This window comes from Danio rerio, chromosome 1, assembly GCF_052040795.2.
Source record: "Danio rerio strain M-AB ecotype USA chromosome 1, GRCz13ab, whole genome shotgun sequence".
Lineage (NCBI taxonomy): Eukaryota > Metazoa > Chordata > Actinopteri > Cypriniformes > Danionidae > Danio > Danio rerio.
In genome coordinates this window covers 45,005,994-45,027,029 of record NC_141021.1, presented here as the reverse complement: position 1 = coordinate 45,027,029, position 21,036 = coordinate 45,005,994, and the positions used below count along the sequence as shown (strand labels likewise).

Here is a 21,036-nt window from a genome sequence, read left to right as displayed (position 1 = left end):
CACACTTCACCCTGTCTGTGATAAATCTTATGGCCTATTCCCAGAAGAAATAGTGCCTTTATTACAAAACACTCGAGTTGGTTATTATAGCTTCAATGTTATTTTTAATTTAGATTTTTCAACTGAATTGCTAGTATAGGATGACGAAACAGCATGTTCATCTATGCGTGTGGTTTTTAGAAAGCAAACTAATTTGTGTAGCTCTATAAAAGGCAATGTAGATGCCAAAAACCCCACCGTGTTTGTGTGGAAAGAGCTCTTAAGATCAAAGATCTGCTGTTTCGATAAGCTCACATTGAATCAACATGTGAAAGCAAATCACACACGTAATTACTGTTGCTGGCGCGGCAGGTCGTCTTCAACCGCAGAGACCCCTGCTTTTTCTGAAGACCATAGGCCAATCAGAAAGATCTAACACGGATAAGATGGCAAGAAGCATTCAGAGAGATTCAACAGATGTCAGCTTCCATATTGGCTTTCAAAGATACATCAGATTTAAAGCTAAAGTTATAACCGCAAGAGCCGACACAGATGGCACTCAGATGGCAAACCTTCAAATTGAGTTTCAAACTCAGAGATGCAATTTACTGCAGAGATTTAAAAAAATGCCAAATACGTTTTCAACAAATATCAGATCTTCATCATGCAGAAGATAATATTGCAAAGCATGTAGAGCATGCTAATATAAACAGACTGACAAACAAAACAGTGAACATGGAATTGAATCACTGTGTATTTTGCCATATCGCTGTTATCAGCTCAAATCAATCAATCAAGCAATAAATCAATACAAAGGTAAAATAAGTGTATCAATTAGCCACAAACTCTTGATGTTAACAAAACTATACATTGGAATTCATTTTTCAGTAACAATACTTTTCTTGCCATGTAAGAATGTTGAAGATCTCATTATAACATAATTTTTTATATTAACATACACTGTAAAAAATTTGACCTTAAATTCACAGTAAATTACTGGCTAATAATTGCATTACTTTCACAGTAAATTACTGTATGTAAATTCACAGTAAATTATTGTGAGGTAGTTCACAGTAATTTACTGTGGTTTTGTCACATTAAATTATTGTGAAATTACAACCATATATTGTAACTTTACAGTAGATAATAAAGTCCGTTACTGTGATTTCACAGTATTATCTTGTAGAATTAACTATATTTTACTGTGAATTTGCAATATGATTACTGTGATTTAGCAGTAGGTTGCAGTTTAAATAACTGATTTAACTGTAAAGTTACAGTTACATCCCGGATTACTGTAATTTAACAGTTTGGTGCTGCAAAATTTCAAAGCAAATTTAGGTCACACAAAAATGAAAATTCTATCTTGATTTACTCACCCTCAGGTTGTTCCAGCTCTGTTAAAAATGATTTTTTTGTTAAACACAGGAATAAAAATATCAAATATTCCCCTTTGTGTCTAAACAACCTGAAAATGCGTAAATGATGACAGAATCTTCATTTTTGGGTGATCTGAGAAGACTCTAAAATCAAAATAAAAACAAACACACATACATTTTACAGATTTATTTAACAGCTTAATGACATCTGTGTAAGCATTTCAGAAAACTTTCAAAAGGTGAAGGTGAAGCCTCAAAAAATCCTAAGAACATAATAACAAAAAAATCTGACATCATATGTAGCATACATATAAAAAGCAGTGCTTCAGAGTGCGCGCTCTCTCTTTCTCATATATATATATATATATATATATATATATATATATATATATATATATATATATATATATATATATATACATACATATATATATATATATATATATATATATATATATATATATATATATATATATATATATATATATATATATATATATATATCATGAATCATTTTCCTGATAATTTTACACACTTGCTGGTTGATGTGTCTTCTCTGCTTCTTTGACTTTGTCTGTCTTCCATCTCCAAACTGGTGCCCAAAAAGCACCTATAAGCAAAAGGGCAGACAAACAGTTAGCTTCACACAACACTACTGGGACACTACTGCTGCACTACAGAGCAAAATTACTATTAGCTCAGTTTGAACATTCTGACAATACTGTAGCTCAGTCAAACTGCAATCATTTAAACAAAAACATCTGAAAAACATTTCCATCACAAACACACATTCAAGAACAGTCTAACAACAAATAGTGATTTTAATGACCTAGGCAGATCATTTTAAAACAGTTGATTTGATTTACACCTTCTGTTTACAGACTATAATCTAATGCTGGGTTCACACTTATTGCAAATTGAACACGTACATCATAGCACTTGTTCTTGAATACTAGCAGGATGTTTCTTGCATTAAGCTAATTTTTCATGATTTGAATATTAGGAAAATTTTGCAAAAAACTTGATTAAAGTGATACAGCACTTGTGTTGTATTCATTTCAATTAAGTTTTTTTGTAAATATTCCAAATATTTTTCAACGTTTTTTGAGTTTCACTTAATTTGTGCTGCCCAGTAAAAAATTCCCACTATTTATGCATTTGCAATGACTTGTATGTAATCCACTCACCTGAATAGGTAACTTCACATATGGTATAAGAGCCCCATTCTTTTAAAGACAGCTTTCCCATTGGTCTCCAGCACAGACAAACAAATTGAGTCTGCAACACACCCCTTTATTACAAGGGGACAAGGGGAGTCATGACTTGTGCTCCTATACATTCCTTGTTTAACCCCCCGAAAACAAGCCCTCAGTTACAATATTTATTGTAGACATTACCTTAAATTCCAGAGTGCAAAAGGCATCTTCAGCATACTTCAGTTTCAGACCAGATCCAAAGTCAGTCGTTAAATCCAGGTGAGGTCCAATGACCACTCGACCCTCCAAGGAATAAGACTGTTTGTTTGATGTTGCACTGCTGGGGAAAGAAAGACTAAATTAGAGATGTTTGTGAATAATTACATTTGTTTGTAGAAACAAAGTTGACATTCCATGCTCTGCCTATTAAAAACCAAGCAAACAAACAGACATGCCCAGTAAAATTGCTAATAAAAATAAAAACTATAGTTTAAAAAAATCTTTGTCTAATATTTACTACGACTGGAAGTACTGGTGGAACTTCTGGAAGAAGAAAAAGAGTTTGTACAAGAAACTGCTCACAACAAATTTGTGAAAAACCTGACATTTAAAAATCTAATAAAAACGAGGAAGGTTCAACATTACCTTTAATAATCAAGAGAGGGGTGATTGGCATCAGTGTTTCAACATCAGTGGCTGTGGCTGCAAAAAAATATGAATATAATAAGAGTAGAATAAGACTCAACCTAACACGCGCACACACACACACACACACACACTCTCTCTCTCTCTCTCTCTCTCTCTATATATATATATAGGTTTAGATTGTGATAATGAATTTAGGTTATATTTGTGTGATCAGAATTTACACTCACCTCACACTTCAGCTATTATCAGGTACACCTGAACACCAAAGAATAAAATCTACAGTTAGTGACAATATACAATTAGTTCTCATTTGTAAATGTTAGCAATGCATTAACACCAGTGAGAAATATACAATATGTACTGTGTTAGTTTAAAATAATACAACTGAATTGTATTATAAGCCTCGTTTAATAAAACAGTTAAGACTTGTTTCATAATGAGTTTAGTTTATTTAACTAACTTAACGTTAACGTAACAGTGAACAAAATTAACGTACAAGATGGTGACTAACCGTAACGTTAACTTAAGTAAAAGCCAGAGCTTACCTTAACGTCACAGTCATTTCACCTTTACTTCAGTCTTGTACTGAAACAGAAAATGCAGTTAACAAGAAGTTAATTAAAGAAAATTCCCTTTCTTTTTTCAGGAACTAACGTTAACGTTATGCTATGTTACCTCAGAAAACACTACAATCACCATCTGCGTCGTTAATTTCTTGTTTAAAAAAAGGCGCGCTTAAACCCTGTATGTGCGAGTACAACCAAAGTACTCGGTAAATTCCAGTTAAATGACATGCACTATACAGAAATACACATACAACAATCATTTAACGGACAAAAGTCACATTTTAACACTTACCGAGGATGAATTCGTTGGGTGAAGAGACGACTCAGGCGTTGTCTGTGGTGATGGCGCTTGTTTGCGGTCGAGTCGAGTCAGTTCTGTTCAATGAATCGGCTCCTTTAAGTGAACAGTAAAGAGTCGAATTCGCCTGAAACCGATTCCATTTTGCATAATATTGTTAGACGCAGACATATAATTCATTAATATTTCATCATATTGCTTGGTTCGTGTACTGCTTGTACACAAATTGCATGTTGATGACTATGAGCTTATGAACACGTCTGATAAAATATCTGAATCTGATTCAATGTCACACGAGTCTTGAACCGAAGCAGTGCAAAAGTGATATATTCATTGAAATATAAAGTTAATTTTTTTCTTCGCCATTCAAAATATTACATATCTCTGACTTTAACAATCAGAATAAAGTTCGTTTGGAGTGTATTAAGAATTATTATTTTTTCCTCCCAGGATTCATTTCGCACCAAGCTGCATCAAGCTGTAATGGTGGATGAGAAGGCACATAATATTATAAATATTGCTTTTAATATGTAATGAAATAAAGTTTTAACACTTTTTCATGCGAGAATGTAGTTCTTCAAAACCAAAATCTGTGGATTGTTAGTAAAGATTGTGTGTAATTTTAAGTGTGTTTTGCCGGTAGCGGAGATCTATGACCTCCAGGCGGTAACGGCGCTCATTACTCATGTATCCGCCGAGAGGCGCCTGTCTTCAGGCTAGACATTGGGACAATTGCCCCGTCTTCGATGGCTCTATATATGCGTCAGAAAATGAAGTTTTAACTGTTTTTCATGCTAGAATGTAGTTGTTTAAAACTCTAATCTGTGGTTTATATATATATATATATATATATATATATATATATATATATATATATATATATATATATATATATATATATATATATATATATATATAATTCTGAGATTAGTGACCTCCAGGCAATGACAGGTGTCCAATACTCATGAAACCGTCTAAAGCAGACATTTACCCTGACATTTAAATAATTTTTGGCTGTTTAACAGTCTTTGGTTTCATTAATTAATTACTTTTTATTCCAGTTTATTATGTTTTGGCTAAGCACACAGATATGTTCATTAAATATTATTTCATATTCTATGTTAACTGTAAAAAAAAAAAAATAATGGTGCAGTACAACCAAAAAGATGTTGGTAACCAAATCGTTTTGGGGGCTATAACATTCTGTTATTATCTGTTAAAAGTAATTTGTATTAATTTCTACGTTGAATTAAAAAAAGGTTTGAATTTCTATAACTAACGTGCAAAATATATAGTCTTTTTCACAGTAATTTGCTGTAATCATGCTACCTGCCGTAATTTCACAATAAAATTATGAATACAACATATTACTGTGAATTTTTCAGTTAAATACTGTGAAGGGATACTAATGTAATTTACTGTGAAAAATTACAGTAACTTGTTGTGAAAACCTGGAAATTTTTTACAGTGTATCCATAACATTTTATATTATTAAAAATAAGATTATAATAGGGGGCTAGATAAATTAGTATTAGAACAACTATACATCTATCTAAAAAGGAAGAAAGAAAGAAAGAAAGAAAGAAAGACACAAATAAACAAATGAATAAATAAATAACAAACAAAAACAAATAAATAAATGAATAAAATATTAAGCAAATAACACATTTTTAACAAATAAATCAATAAAATAAAATACTAAATAAATAAACAAATAACAACAAATAAATTATTTATTAAAATTTTAAATAAATACATAAATTAATATCTGAAATAAATACCAAACAAACAAAATAAGTAAATAAAAAGTAATAAATAAATAAATAAATAAATAAATAAATAAATAAATACATAAATAAATAAATGAAAAAATAACAAATCAATAAATAAATTGTACTTTGGTACAAAAATGATACTTGTAAAAAAAAATAATAAACAAACAAATTAACAAATAACAAATCAATAAATAAATTGTAGTTTGGTACAAAAATGATACTTGTAAATAAATAAATAAATAAATAAATATCATATAAATCCTGATTGTCTGAAAGTGTCCAAAAATGACTGCTTTCCAAATAATGCTTATGTGAGAAAACATTTTGAATAAATGATAAACAAGAACTCACCAATTTATTACCAAATGTACATGTTTATTTTAAAACCTAATAAAGTGGGGGCAATAAGTATTAAAAATGTCATATTTTTTTTCCTGGGAATAATATTTCTTAAGGAGCTTTCGACATGAAATTTAACCAGATTGTGGTAAAAACCCAAACAATACAAACTGGAAAATATCTGAAAAATTAGTTACGTGTAATAACAATGGAATGTCACAGGATAAAGTACTGAACTACTGATATGTATTTAATTATTTATATAATTTTTTATTATTATTATTCTTTTTTTTAGTGATAGAAGTGTAAAGACTGCTCTCATATGACGAATGAAGTCACATGAAATGCTCAGGTGTAATTTCTTTTTCACAAACTTTAACAGAGTTAAAAAATTTTGAGGGTTCTGATCTGATCTTTATTTTGTATTTCAAATTGGATGTAAGATTGGTTGGGCCATTCTACAGCTTGATTTTCTTTCACTGAAACTATTTGAGATTTTTCTTGGCTGTGTTTTGGGCTATTATTTTGCTGAAATGTCCACCCTGGTTTCATCTTCATCCTCCTGACAATGTAAATATTGAATTAAAGCAGCTGATATTAATTCACAATGACAAAAGGCAATGAGTTGCTGAAGAACTACTACTACTACTACTACTATTACACAGAATTTCATTTGCAAACTAATTAGTTTTGTTTTCTTTGCATATATACATTTCTTTGATTGTTACCAACATTTGGTGAAAAATTCAAGTCAACAGCCCTTTGCTGTAGGTGGATTGGGTAAACAAAATTGGACTTTGTGTATGAGTGCGAATGCGAGATTGTATGGGTGTTTCCAAGTGCTGGGTTGCAACTAGAAGGGCATCCGCTGCGCAAAACATGTGCTGGAATAGTTGGTGGTTCATTGCGCTGTGGTGACCCCTGATAAATAAGGGACAAAGCCGGAGGAAAATGAGTGAATGAATGAATGAATGAACATTCTTATTTGTCTGCAGTGGGAGTATTTACAGTCATTTTACCTTATCCAGAGAAACTGCCAGCACTAAGAAGAAGCATGTAAAGACATGCAGTTATAGCATGTAAAGTGTATAGTTATGTATGCATCACTGAAGTTTAATTATTGCTATTATTAAGTTAAAAGTGAAACTATATTGCTCTAGTGTCTCAAAGCAAACACAACTGAACCGAACTGTACTGTTTCTAAATAAGAAATCAACAACAACTGCATTTACTCAACTGACTCCACACAGTTGAGTACATAGTCTGAGATAAGTAAAGTTAAGAGACAAATCTCTCAGAATGGCTCAATAATTGTAACAGGCTACTGTATATTTCCCTGCTGTACTATCTGTTGTTGTCTGTTTATCTTTATCACAGATAAGTCTTTTCTGCTAGCCGGTGTGTCCCAGCTCCCCTGCTGTACGACTCCGGCAAGCGTACAAAACATCGGTGGCGGATTAATGAGCATTTTGTAAAGCCTGGCGTAGTGTGTCTCGCAGCAGAAGAGTTGTGGGGATACCTGTCCCTGTCGTCTCCTCCCAGCAGCAGACGTCGCCTCGCTAATGTACATTAGCCTCTATGGGGTGAATAATTTGTTCTCGGTGTCAGAGACAGCCATCTGCGCGGCCAGCGCCTCCTCCCCTGCTTATTTTGCTTGACTCATTTCTGGAGCGGTCTGGGATAAATGTGCCCGATAGGCGCCTGGTAAACTCTTCCCTAAAAGCCCAATCTGGAGATGAAGTCGTTCTTCCTCTTACAGGAAATAGAAGGGCTTTAATGTGATAAGGCCAAGGTCAGAAAGGTAGATACAGAGAGGCAACTTGAAGGAAATACAGTAAGACAGAGATACACACACACGGATAAAAGAAAAAAAAAAAATAAAGAAAAGAGGATTCTGATAGGCTGTGTCATTTTGTGTGACATTACAATTTAGCAGTTTATGTTAATAGGGTTGTTCTATAAATACTTGTACTTTGGTACAAAAATAATACTTTTTTATCATCATGTTTTTTTTAATGTTTATTTGTTTTAACAATGTGGAGCATTGTATGTTTGATGAATGCAAATGGCAATATTTAAGCAGAATAAAACAATATGTAAAATATGCTTAATAGTGTAGTTGTAGTAAAGTATTATAGCATAACTATGCAAGTTTTATGATGTTTTTTAATAACTTTAAATTTTATGAAGTTTTTTTTGTTATTTTTTGTTGTTGTGCGCTTTAATCAATGATTAAAAGATTTTATTGTTAACTGGCTAATAATTTAGTTTTTACTGAACTTACAATGTCTGATATTGTGATCATCAAACCAACAACAATAACAACAAAATATTAGTTGTACTTTTTAATGCAATTAAAAAACTGTTTACAAAACTGTTCAGTTTACAAAACTGAACATCACTGAACTTGACAATTTAAAAAATGCTAATATAGAATAGATGTTTGATGTAAAAATATTTAAATTAAAAAAAAAAAAAAATAAAATAAAATAAAATTAATTAAAATTAAATAAAATTTAATATAATTTAATTAAATAGAATAAAATAAAATCAGTTTTACCAGGCAAGAAGACCAGCTAGACCACATTAACCTCTGATACAGAATAGACATTTTGATGTCAAAAATAAAATAAATAAAATAATCGAAAACTAAAATAAATAAAATAATCAAAAACTAAAATAATATAAGTTAATAACTAAAAAATAAAAATAAAATAAAATCAATTTTGCAAGGCAAGAAGACCAGCTAGACCACATTAACCAAAAATACAGAACAGACATTTTGTAAAAAATAAAAAATAATAAATAAAAAAATAATAAAATGTAAATAAAATAAAATAAAAAATAAATAAAATAAATTTGAAAATAAAATAAAATAAATAAGTTTTATCCGACAAGAACATCAGCTAGACCACAATAACCCAACTAAATGCCAGTTTAGCCTTTACATTAGCCTTTACATGAGACGGTTTTCACACATACAGGCTAATTGCTTTGTTCCAAATGTTGCAATTTCTGTTGGTTATTATTGGTTTAGTGCATTTCCAATAGGCAACATTACTCAATAGACCAAAAAAGGTTAAACTGTACTTTGATCATTGTTCCAGGATTAATGTATTATATCAGTTAAGCATTCAATTACAATTTTATGTTCTCATATCATTGTTCTGAAATATGTTTGTCTGACCAAATATCATTTTTCCATCTTATTCCATATTGGACTGTTTATTTTAGCACAAATCCCAGCATGATTCCCATGTCCATATGTGCCCAAACAAAAAACTAAAGAAGAAAGAACCCTGGGATTTGAAACAAAAGAGATGCAGGATAATTAAAAAAATGAGAGAGGGAAGAGTGTAAGTATATAAGAGGCGCACACTACTTTTCCCCCTTCCTTTAATTGTGCATTAACAGACAACAAATACTTAATCAGATTAGCCCTGATGCCACTGACATTTCTTAAAGCCAGCGGCTGAAATCAGCAGTGTGCAAATGTTTTGGCTAATGTGCAACGCTCTTCTCCGTTTGAATTAATTGTCTTAATTATGGCTGAGCCGTCCTGCTGTGCACACACAAAAAGGCCTTTGCTGATGCCAAGGCAACAAACATACACACACGAACTCCTCTGTCCACTCAGAAGACAGTGATGTTGGCCAGCTGGGAAATAAACATAGAAGCTCTGAGGAAATGTAACAAGCTCCTTACCTAGATACAATTTAAAGAGACAGTTCATCCATTTGCTACAATGACTGCTGGTTCCCAACATTTTTTAAAATATCTTTTCATAAAGGTTTGGAAATGATAATTCATCCATAAGGAATCCCAAAAATATTCACCCTCAAGTGCTATTAAACCTTTATAAGTTTTTTTTTTTTTTTGTATGTTGAATACAAAATAAGTCATTTAGTAACATGTTAAAAACATTTAACTACCTGTAAGCTATCAATGGCTACAGGTTTTAAGTGGGGATGATCAATCATGATTTTTGAAAAAATAGAAAAAAAGTAAATTAATAAAAACAATAAATCCCTTGGTTTTCAAATAATTTCACATTCATGCAATGTTTTCATACTGATCCATATGTACACATCCATGAAAAATTACCAAAAAAAAAAAAAACACTCTATTACATATGCAGAGCCTGTATTTGACACTGTTACCTTGTTAGTAAGCAGCACCTGTAGGGAGGTAAGGATGTGCTGTTGGCCGATACAGAGTATCGATTCTAATGCTTCAAGCTTTACAATGCATTTAGCAAGTTTTCTCTCTAAGTATGATACTTAATGCTGCATATAATCCCTTTAACACGTCTCTTATAACCATTTAGTGTGGACTGATTGGGACAAGTAAATCATTATAAATAATGAAAGAGCTTTCAATTTTGAGTAAACTATCCCTTTAAGACATTTACATGTCTTTAAGACAAATAAATACATAAATAAATAAATAAATAAATAAATAAATCCCATGGTTTTCAAATAAATTTCACATTTGTGAAATGCTTTCATACTGATCCATTTGTAGATAGATAGATAGATAGATAGATAGATAGATAGATAGATAGATAGATAGATAGATAGATAGATAGATAGATAGATAGATAGATAGATAGATAGATAGATAGATGATAGACAGATAGACAGATAGATAGATAGATAGATAGATAGATAGATAGATAGATAGATAGATAGATAGATAGATAGATAGATAGATAGATAGATAGATAGATAGATAGATAGATAGATAGATAGATAGATAGACTCTTCATAACATAATTCTTCAAGGTATGTAATGGAACTGTGCAGTAACTTTACAAATGCCAACAGAAAGATCCATTTCACTGCACAGTTAAAGGGTAAAACAATTTACTTTCAATAAGCTAAAAGCACAGGTCATGCAGAGCAGATGCAGAGTAAAGGGGAAAAAAAATTGTTGCTTTTAATTCAACTGTCTGCTATTATATTTACATTCCTGGAGCAGGGGGGAAGTACTTTTATACAAATCTTTACTCTGCAAAAAAATAAAAAATCTAAAATATAAGAAAATAAATTCGTTGTCTTATTTCTAGTCCAAATATCAAAACATTTTTAAATTAAGAAGCATTTCAAGTAAAACATATTGTTTTATATTCTGAAATAATAAGTCTCAATTAAGTCTCAAATAAACTTCATTAAAACTAATATCTAAAGCTAAATAATCTGCTATTGATGTAAGTAAAAATAATCTTGTTTTTGGTTTGACATATGATTACTATACTTCCCCCCATTGCCAGATTATTTCGTTAATTTATCCATGTATTCATTCATTTTCCTTTCGGCTTAGTCCCTTTATTAATCAAGGGTCGTCACAGCAGAATGAATTTACACAGCCAATGGCATTAAAGTTGCAACGTAGTGGGAAACATCCATGCACACTCATTTAGACACATATATTACAGACAACTTAGTTTATTCAATTGACCTATACCACATGTCTTTGGACTGTCGGGGGAAATGGAGCACCCTGAAACCCACGTGAACATGGGGAGAGCATGGAAACTGCCAACTGAACTATCGTGTCGCCTATTTTGGGGAAAAAAATATTTTGACTTATTATTACTAAATATTAAACAACATTTTTGTTTGTCTAAAAATTAGGGATGTCCCAATCAGGTTTTTTATTTTATTTTTTTTACCCCCAAGTCCAAGTCACTTGATTTTGACTATCTGCCAATGTCGTGTGATATACCTCTTGCAATCCCAAGTTTACATATCACACAGTTTACTTTGGCAATGTTGTAGTTATCAACTTTACCTTTAGAAATGTTGGGCCGAAAGACGATGCCATTGTCCATTGCCGATAGCCGATAGACAACACAATGCTAGGCTGGCATCACCAATCCCCACCCTGCCCCTGTCGCAAACCCCCTCGCGAAAAATACACATTTAGGCCCCGTTAACACAGGTGGTTTTTCATGTGTAATTTATCTTCATTTAGTTATGATTTGGTTATGGTTAAAACAAAGATGATGCAAGTCAGGTAGTTGAAACAATAAGCTACAAATAAACAATTCGTTATGAATTACTTAATTATTCATAAATAATTAATTCACCTCCGCCTATGCACGACAATGCCATCGTCCATCGCAATGTTTCACATTAGACATTGTGCGATGCCAAATTGGTCGACATCGCCCAACCCTACCTCAGACCACACACATACTAGGGACGTTGCTAGATCAGATATGTTTGTGGCCGGAAGTTACCGAAAATTGTTTATATTATTTATTACATTTCCCATTAATCGTATTTTATTAACGTCTACCCCTACACCAACCATAAACACAATCGTAATGTAAAAATGTTGTACCAAGTATTACTTATGTTATTTATTAAATTACCCAACACATTTACAGTATTGTTAAACTTGTAATTATTGTTATACAGTGTAACAAAAAGTATGCTATATTGATGTGCATATGCGCAGCTGTATACTATCTAGACTTTACCACAAACTCGCGCTTTCCGCTTCAAGCTCATTCCGTGTTGTACTTTGCCAGCATTTATCCAATAGCATCTCTGCAACAAAGTAATGTAATGCTGCACGCATTGCTGTTTCTGTGTGAAGTCGAGGAAGAGGTCTAACTCTAACTACAACTACAGAACTACAGGTCTAACTACAGATATGATATGAAATAATGAGAATATAGATCTTTTTCTTGGCGGCTGCTGCATAGCGACCGGCGTCTTTCGGTTAAATGTTTAGAACTTCTGTTTTTACAACAAAGCGTTTACAACTGGTAAATTGCGTTCAGAAAATGAACTTCAATAGCGTTTGGAGTGAATTACGCAGTTTTTTTGTGACACAACTATAAGAGGTGTGTGTTAAAGCCGGCATAATCTGTGGTTCAAGCGCGAGAGAAAAACGTTCTCCTAGTTTACATGTCTGCCGTCAGAAATTCAGTGTGTGTGTGTGTGTCTCCCATGCCTGTCAGCTGTTAGCTCAGTGACTCTTCAACACACACACACACGCACGCACACACACACGCAATACTTCACTGCATCATAGAGCAAACAGGTGTGTAAGTCATGCAATTTACAAAAATGACCAATAAAAGTCTGCTTTTGATACTCTATTGGCTGATTTGCATGGTTATTTGAATCGCAAGCCGTTTTTTTTATTTAGTGTGTAGTATTTATACTACAGTTTGTGTTTTTCATTTATTGTGTAGTATTTATACTACAGTTTGTGTTTTTCTGTCATTTCAAAATGTCACTTTATTTTCACTTTGTCACAGTTATTAAATCAGTGTGTTAGTGGACAGTACAATAGGCTATGTGTGTGTGTCAAACATTTTGGTGAAATACATTTGTTTGGGTTTGTTATGCATTTGAAGGAAAAAGAAAATTATGACTTTAGCGATGAAAAGGCTTCATTTAAACGACACAAGATGCTGTCTGACAATGAAGGGGAAATGCCTCACAGCAGTTGTTTTCCATTAGATCAAATTTTTTAAATGATCAGTCCAGGAGGTGGTGCTGATCGACGCAGTATTAGTTCAAAGATGCAAAACGCAAAAGCTGCCGACCGGAAGTTCACGCAAAGCATTAGAGGTAATTTTGCGTTCTAAGAAAAAGGTCTATAGGAGTCCTGATCGGGAGGTAACATCCGATTCCAATCGAGTTCAAAACCTTGTCCCAATTTCCCTACTAGAGACATGCCTACTAAAATGCTGCTTGATTTAACGATTTTTAGATATTTGGACTAGAAATGAGACAAAAACTATAAATATGTTGTCTTTGTAGATTGCACTTCTAAATGATTTTGCTTTTTAGTTACACATACATTATGCAAAGGGAATTTTTGCTCAGAAAGTAAAGCAAGAACTGAATATGTGCCTCGAGCATGTCCTTAGATAGCACTGCTGCTGTCAAGAGTTTGAAAAAGTGTTTTTAACACTTGTATACCAACATGCTCACATATAATTTTCACTCAAGCAAACATGGACACACCAAGAGCAGACTTCCCATTACAGCCCAGCTCATTTAGACACTCGAAAGCCTCCATTCTGAGGAGCGTATTCAGATGCTTTCAGGTAATTACAGGAGAGGAGGTGGAGAGATGTGGGAGGACGAGATGACACACTTTCCTTAGTGTGACAGAGAAAGCAAGGCCACTGATGCAAAGTGTCAACTCCACTCAAATAATGATACACGGCACACCAGACTGTCCGGTGGACACCAATATAAAGCTGGAGTAGAAGATGAGAAGATTGTCATTTATTCTATATTATAGGGTTTTTTCACCCGTGTATAAACAGCGTCTGCTATTGGGATAGATACAGTAACGGGTTCAATTTTTTGAACACAGTGTATCTCACTCTGCACCCCAGTTCAATTTCAAGGAATAAGACAGAGGCCATCTCCACAATAAGACATTTTCATTCATTCATTAATTTTCTTTTTAGCTTAGTCCCTTTATTCATCAGGGGTCGCCACAGTGGAATGAACTGCCAATTTATCCAGCAACCCAACACTGGGAAACCCCCATACACACTTGCATTCACACACGTACACTACGGCCAATTTATCTTATTCAATTCACCCAAACCACATGTCTTTGGTGTGTGAGGGAAACTGGAGCACCCGGAAGAAACCCACGTGAATGTAGGAAGAACATGCAAACTCCACAAAGAAATGTCAACTGACCCAGCTGAGGCTTGAACCAGTAACCTTCTTGCTGTGAGGTAATCGTGCTACTCACTGCGCCATCGTGAAGACATTTTCATTCAAAACATTTTTTTTTCTCTCGGTTTTGGCCTTCCGTTCTCACTGAAACACCATTTTTGGGAAACAAAACTACATATTTTTTCGAAAACGCTGTCCAAAATGGAAACATTTGAAAAGGCCATTTTTTGTGTTGCAGTGTGGACTGTGAAAATGGAAGCTTTCGAAAGCAATGATGCATTTTAGTCATGTGACGGAGACATGCGGCCAATTTTGACCACATTGTAAAGCAGATGTTTTGACAGCTTTATTAAAGATAAATGTCAGTTTGTACATACTCTCTTCAAAGCACATGGAAAGTTTACCGGGAGTTATCGTTCAGTGGCGGAAGTAGACAACAGTTGCTAAATTTTGCTGCGACATTTCATAGAGATGGAAAGTAAATAAAGGCAGGCTTCCAGAATGAAAATTCACTGATAATTTAGTCCCCAACTTGATTAGTCAATGTCTTTGTTTTTTCAGTCCCTTCCAAAAAATAAATGTTTTAGAGGAAAATATTCCAGCATATTCCAGTACTTTGAGATATATGTGGGTGGTAGCAACTTACCTGTCGTAATCTTCTCAGACCACATTAGGGTGCACATTAGTACTGCAAGGTTTTAACATTGACATCCACCACATACAGGGTACAAACTTTTTTCTTGCCGATACTAATTCTAGAGCTAAATTGTAGTATAGTTTGTTAATTGTAGATTGTAGTAGTTTGTTTGCTTTTTTGTTATGATAATTGTCAAAATTTTGACTTTTATGGGTGGGAAGTTGTGTTGGCAGGTATGTCTCTCTTTCTCTCCTTCTCTCTTTTCTTCTGCACAGGCCCCACCTTATTTACGCATATGACGTGCCCTGGGATTGGCTGGAGTGGCCCATGGCATCTTTTTAAAAAAAAAGAAACGATCGTGGAGCGTGAGAGCGAGTTGGATGGTGTGTTATTAGCCGTTTGGTGTTGTAGGAAAAATATATAGTTGCAAGTGTTATTTTGATTGTGTATACCCGTTTTGTATGTACTTAGTATATACACGGCGAGAAGCAGTAAGGGTTGGACTTCACACTTTTCTTTTCTGCAAATATTTTCTCTTGTTTTTATATTTAGTCAGGGAGGAAGGAGTAGGTTTTTTGTATTTTTATTTCTGGTACTTTGTTAGGTGTATTTAGTTGCATTTGGGTGTTTAGGTAGAGTATATATTTTTGTTTATTATTTTTCTGTGGATCCTCTCTGAGGTATTTTGGCTTTACATTTTGTTTAAAAAAAGAAAAAAACAAATAAAAAAAATAATAAATAAATGGACCCAACTCCAAGAGTGATTTTTATTTATCCAGTGTTTTTTTGAGTTATGTCCTTGACCCTAGACCAGGGCCGTAACAATATGAAGGATTTTTATGGTGCTCAGTAGTTTAAATTTACAAAATTGCAATTTTAATTCTGTAGTTGCCATTCATGCTGTAGTAGTTGGTGGTTCATTCCACTGTGGCGACCCCTGATAAATAAGGGACTAAACCGAAGGAAAATTAATGAATGAAAGTTTTCTATTCCTTAATATTTATCAAAAAATTAGCATAACAGACCAAAACAAATCCCATTTTAAAGATATTTACAACCACACACTCACGTAAAATACCTCTCACTGCCAACTGTTTAACATTTTCAATAACAAACAAACATAAAACAACATGTTTCCATAACATTCCAGGTTATTTATTTCTTTTCTTTTCTATTTATTTTTTGATTCACATTCAGTTCACGCCACAGGGACCTAAGGCTGAAATGAGACACAGCTAGAAGTTCACATTTCCTATTAATGCGTGAAGTGTGAAGGTGCTCGCATTCAGTAAATGTTGCCCACTGTAGATCTGACCCTGAGGGCATTTCCAGACTCTTACCCATGTTGGCCAAATGCTTTCTCTAATAAATGACCATCTTGGTGAAATACCCCTAGTACTACAGTTTGAAACCCCTGCAGCAAGGCCTTCTTCTTCTTCTCTCTCATTTTCTTACACACATACACACACACACACACACACACACACACACACAGTTTCTCACCTATGCCCACTCAAGCTAGTCTCATTAATAAACTCTCCTGGGGCTTGGCAGGGTGCAGTGCAGCCTTCGGGTTCGCCGTGCCAACAGTGGGCAATGCTGGGCCAGACATTATTGATGACCCGCTGTGCCAGCCCAGGAGCGGCTGACAGACCATGAAGGATTAAGGTCAAAGCTTCACCTATCTGATGGCGGAGGAGGAGAGAAGAAGAAAAGAGAGAGAGAAACCATTTCTCGGGGTACAAAACGCACCGCTGGCATAAGAGATCAGAAATGGTTGTGGCAGACTGACGCAGTACATTTTTCCATCTCTTCCCACACTGCACAATCTTTTTTTACACTCAAACTTTAAAAAAACAATGAGTATTAAGCATTGTGTAAGTGTTATGTGAATTGCATGTAATGTAATACGGTACATGCCGAAACATGCTAATAGGACTTTTAATTTGCCAGTAACCTGGGTTAACCGCTACCGGTGAATTGAATGGCATTGCAAAATCTGCGTGTTTAAGGGTTGCTTTCTTTAAAAATCTGCGATCTCCACTGGCTGGAACATGAAAGTCACATATGTTAGTGCACGATACAGTAGGGCTGCGTCCAAAACCACATCCTTTCATACTATATAGTACGCTAAAATCAGTATGCGAGCCGAGTAGTATGTCTGAATTCATAGAATTCGAAAATTAGTATGCGAGAAGTACCCGCATGACTACTTCCGGCGAGATTCTGGAGTGCGCATCCCATGCACGCTGCGCTATCCCATAATGCCCCGCGAGAGAATTCATGAATGGAAGTGAAGTGACGCAACTGACGCAGGTAGGTCACGTGACCATGACAAAATGGCGGATGTAGTACGTCCGAATTTCATTCATACTTTTCACATTCATACTGTATAGAACGTACTTTTCTAACGGCCGAGTAGTACATTTAAATTTAAATGCAGTACCTACTGAGTTTTCGGACGCAGCCTAGGTGTTTTATTTATCGTGTACTCATGTCTTGCGTTCTTTCTGTGTTGCCATTGCTTGTTGCACATGGTCTGTGTTTACACTTGTTTTATGTGAACATGTGGTTGAGGGGTTCTCTCATTGGCTGCATATTCTAGTCCTGTTTTGCATGAGCACATGGCTTGTTTTTTTTTTTTTGTGTGTCACGTTCTCCACTGTCTATCGCCCTCCCTCCTTATTTTCCATTTATTAGTTAATTCTGTTTACCTGTTTTTTTGTTAATTTGTTCTCCCTATAGCTTCCTCCTGTCTGCTGTCCTGTGCCAGTTGGTTGTCGTATGTTGTCGTTTCCAGTCTTGCCTTGATCCACCCAGGATCCCTGCCAGTCCTGCCCAGTCAAGTTTGTTTGTTTAATTGTTTGTTAATGAACAACCCCCCCCCCCCCCCCTCTTGTTTCTGTTCTTATTTGTTTTATTTTATAGTTAATAAAAATAAGTCATGCCTTCAATGCCTTCTCCTTCATCTTACCCCATGCATGCTAAATAATGTTCATGTCTGGTGACTGGGCTGGCCAATTCTGGAGCTTTTTTCAACAATGAGTCGTTTATATGTTTTTATTCATCACAAATATAGGCGATAGGCCACTTGGAAGTTGGAACAAAGAAATAAAATAAGTCCTCTGTAACTTTGCACTCTATATAGGCCTGATCGCAGTCAAACTTCGCTGTTTTTGACTTCTTCATCATCGTTTGTTTCACCTCTGCAGGGATGGATTTTAATGTTGCAACAAACGATTTGATTACTTTCTCGCGCCAATCGAAATTTATCACAACATTTACTGTGCAAGCCAAGCCCGGCTCAACCCAACCCGATCCCAACTAAAATGATAGAAATTAAACCCGAACCAAAGATCTTCAGCTCTGGGGAGATATCTGCAAAGTGGATGACAACATCAACATCCTGAGGTATCGATTTGTGCTGCCCATTACATTACTAACCACAGGAGTGGGCAAATTCTTTAGCAGGATAAACTCTGGGAGTCATGCAAGAACACTTTCTTTGCCATTGCAGTGACTTCATTAATAGGTTATTTGAGACATATGGATGCTGTCCTCCAAGTTCATGGGAGTCATATACAATATTAATTATTTTTCCACTGCACTATGACTTTATAACTTTAATAAAGTGCATTATTTCTGTAAAGTCACAAGACTTTTGTCAAAGTAAAGTCTGACCTTACAATTCTGATTAAATAATTAAAAATGAAGGCATGATAATATTTTATTTAGGTAAAATAAGCATAATTTAGAGGCTTTTGCCTTTCACATAAGCCACTTCTGATGCCAAATGATCAACTAGAAGTCAAGTTATTATTTGTTGTTCCTAAAGCTTGGATAGGCAACAACACTTTTGTCAGGTAGTGTATATGTATGTATGTATGTATGTATGTATATGTATGCACATTATGTGTGTGTGTATCCTTGGTCCAAACAGAAGCCGAGTTACAGTTTCACTCCACTTTTGGACTCAAACCTGATGACAAATAAATTCTGGTTCCACACCAACAGCTCTATTGACCTCCTTCTGCCTATATCATTGTTTTACGATCAACTATCAGCAAAAAAAAAGGTTTCAAATTTGTCAAGGTTAAAATGCATTCAACTATATACCACGGCGCAGGAGATCTGCTCTTCTGATCACAAGATCTACTATCAGAACCATTTTTCTGTCTGGCTTCTGTAAATAGCCTGTCGAGGTTCTATAAATTGGACTCAGTGGCCCCCGTTACCCTCGTGTTTACAGGATAAGGCTGTAAAATCCAGACAGACTAATAGCAACAGCTCGTATCAGATAAATTGACGAGCAGTCACTCTGATCTGTGGCTTGAGGAAGAGAGGAGGGTCTTATAAGTCCGATAACAACAATTAATGCTATTTGTGGCACCGTGGCAGGTTAAAAACAAAAGCTAATGAGATTTGCAGGCACTGGTCACACGCCTCTGTCCTCTTTCGCCTCACTAAGTGGCCACCTGACTGATCAGATATGGCCATGCTGATGTTTAGATAAAGAGATAGTTTACCTTAAAAGAGGGGTAAATGTGTGTGCTGTTTTTATTTTTATTTTTTATGTTAATTTTACTGTGTATAAATCAAATTAAAGATTTAAAGAATTCATGCATCAATTAATTGAGAAACGAAGAACAACAAAGACAACTTTGTGTTTTTTATTTAAAGAGAGAATCATTTAATCTATAAGAATGAACAAACAAATAAATGAATAAATCAATTGATCAATTAATTAATCAAACTATCAATCAGAGAAGGAAAGATGGAAGGAAGGAAGGAAGGAAGGAAGGAAGGAAGGAAGGAAGGAAGGAAGGAAGAAAAAATTTATGGAACTATATTTTTGACAGAGTTAATCTCTCAATTATTAGCAATTATTCAATTAATGAATCAATGAATGTGAATGAATGAACAAACAAATGAATGAATGAATGAATGAATGAATGAATGAATGAATGAATGAATGAATGAATGAATCAATCAATCAATCAATCAATCAATCTGTCAAGGAAGGAAGGGAGGAAAAACAAAGGAACGACTTTGTTTTTTTTTTACTTAGAGTGAATCTCTTAATTAATTAGCAATGAATGAATGACTGAATGAATAAATATGCATGAATGAATCAATCAATGAAACAACCAATATATCAATCAATGAACAAATCAAACAAAAGACAAGTCAATTATTGAAGAAATGAATCAATGAATGAATCAATCAGTGAACGAATCAATTAATAAACGAATCAATCTATGAACGAACCAATAAATGAATGAATCAATCAATTAAATAAAAAAGTGTAGTTCACTGTAAAATACAAAAAAGTTAATCAGACAAACCAACAAATAAATGAATAAATAATTAATTAATTTAAAATTAATTAGTTTATAAATTAATTTATAAATTAATTAATTTAAAATTACATTTGTATTTCCCAAAAGTAATATTTTCAGTTTAGTCATTTCTGTAATCAAACACTTCACTGGTAAATGCTTTTCAGTTATTTGGATTGTGCTTGTTTAGTTGCACTAGCAAACAGTAGACTTC

The 21,036-nt window shown here is 34.1% G+C and overlaps 1 protein-coding gene and 2 long non-coding RNA genes across 10 annotated transcripts in view; all 3 read right to left on the bottom strand.

Moving 5' to 3' along the window:
- Nucleotides 1-21,036, bottom strand: part of ctnna2 (catenin (cadherin-associated protein), alpha 2) — a 782,625-nt gene that overhangs the window by 512,113 nt on the left and 249,476 nt on the right.
- On the bottom strand, nucleotides 931-4,149 carry LOC147846976 (uncharacterized). 4 transcript variants are annotated; one of them, XR_015476861.1, is made up of 9 exons: nucleotides 4,061-4,149; nucleotides 3,748-3,787; nucleotides 3,430-3,457; nucleotides 3,200-3,256; nucleotides 3,072-3,097; nucleotides 2,756-2,894; nucleotides 2,546-2,649; nucleotides 1,894-1,968; nucleotides 931-1,502 (listed from the first exon to the last, which is right to left on the bottom strand). It is a non-coding gene; the product is annotated as an uncharacterized LOC147846976 (long non-coding RNA). The 4 variants fall into 4 exon arrangements; XR_015476859.1 differs by lacking the exon at nucleotides 3,072-3,097 and having other exon boundaries at nucleotides 1,400-1,502; XR_015476858.1 differs by lacking the exons at nucleotides 931-1,502; nucleotides 3,072-3,097 and adding an exon at nucleotides 1,531-1,621.
- On the bottom strand, nucleotides 18,109-20,830 carry LOC147846975 (uncharacterized). The gene is made up of 2 exons (XR_015476871.1): nucleotides 19,143-20,830; nucleotides 18,109-18,247 (listed from the first exon to the last, which is right to left on the bottom strand). It is a non-coding gene; the product is annotated as an uncharacterized LOC147846975 (long non-coding RNA).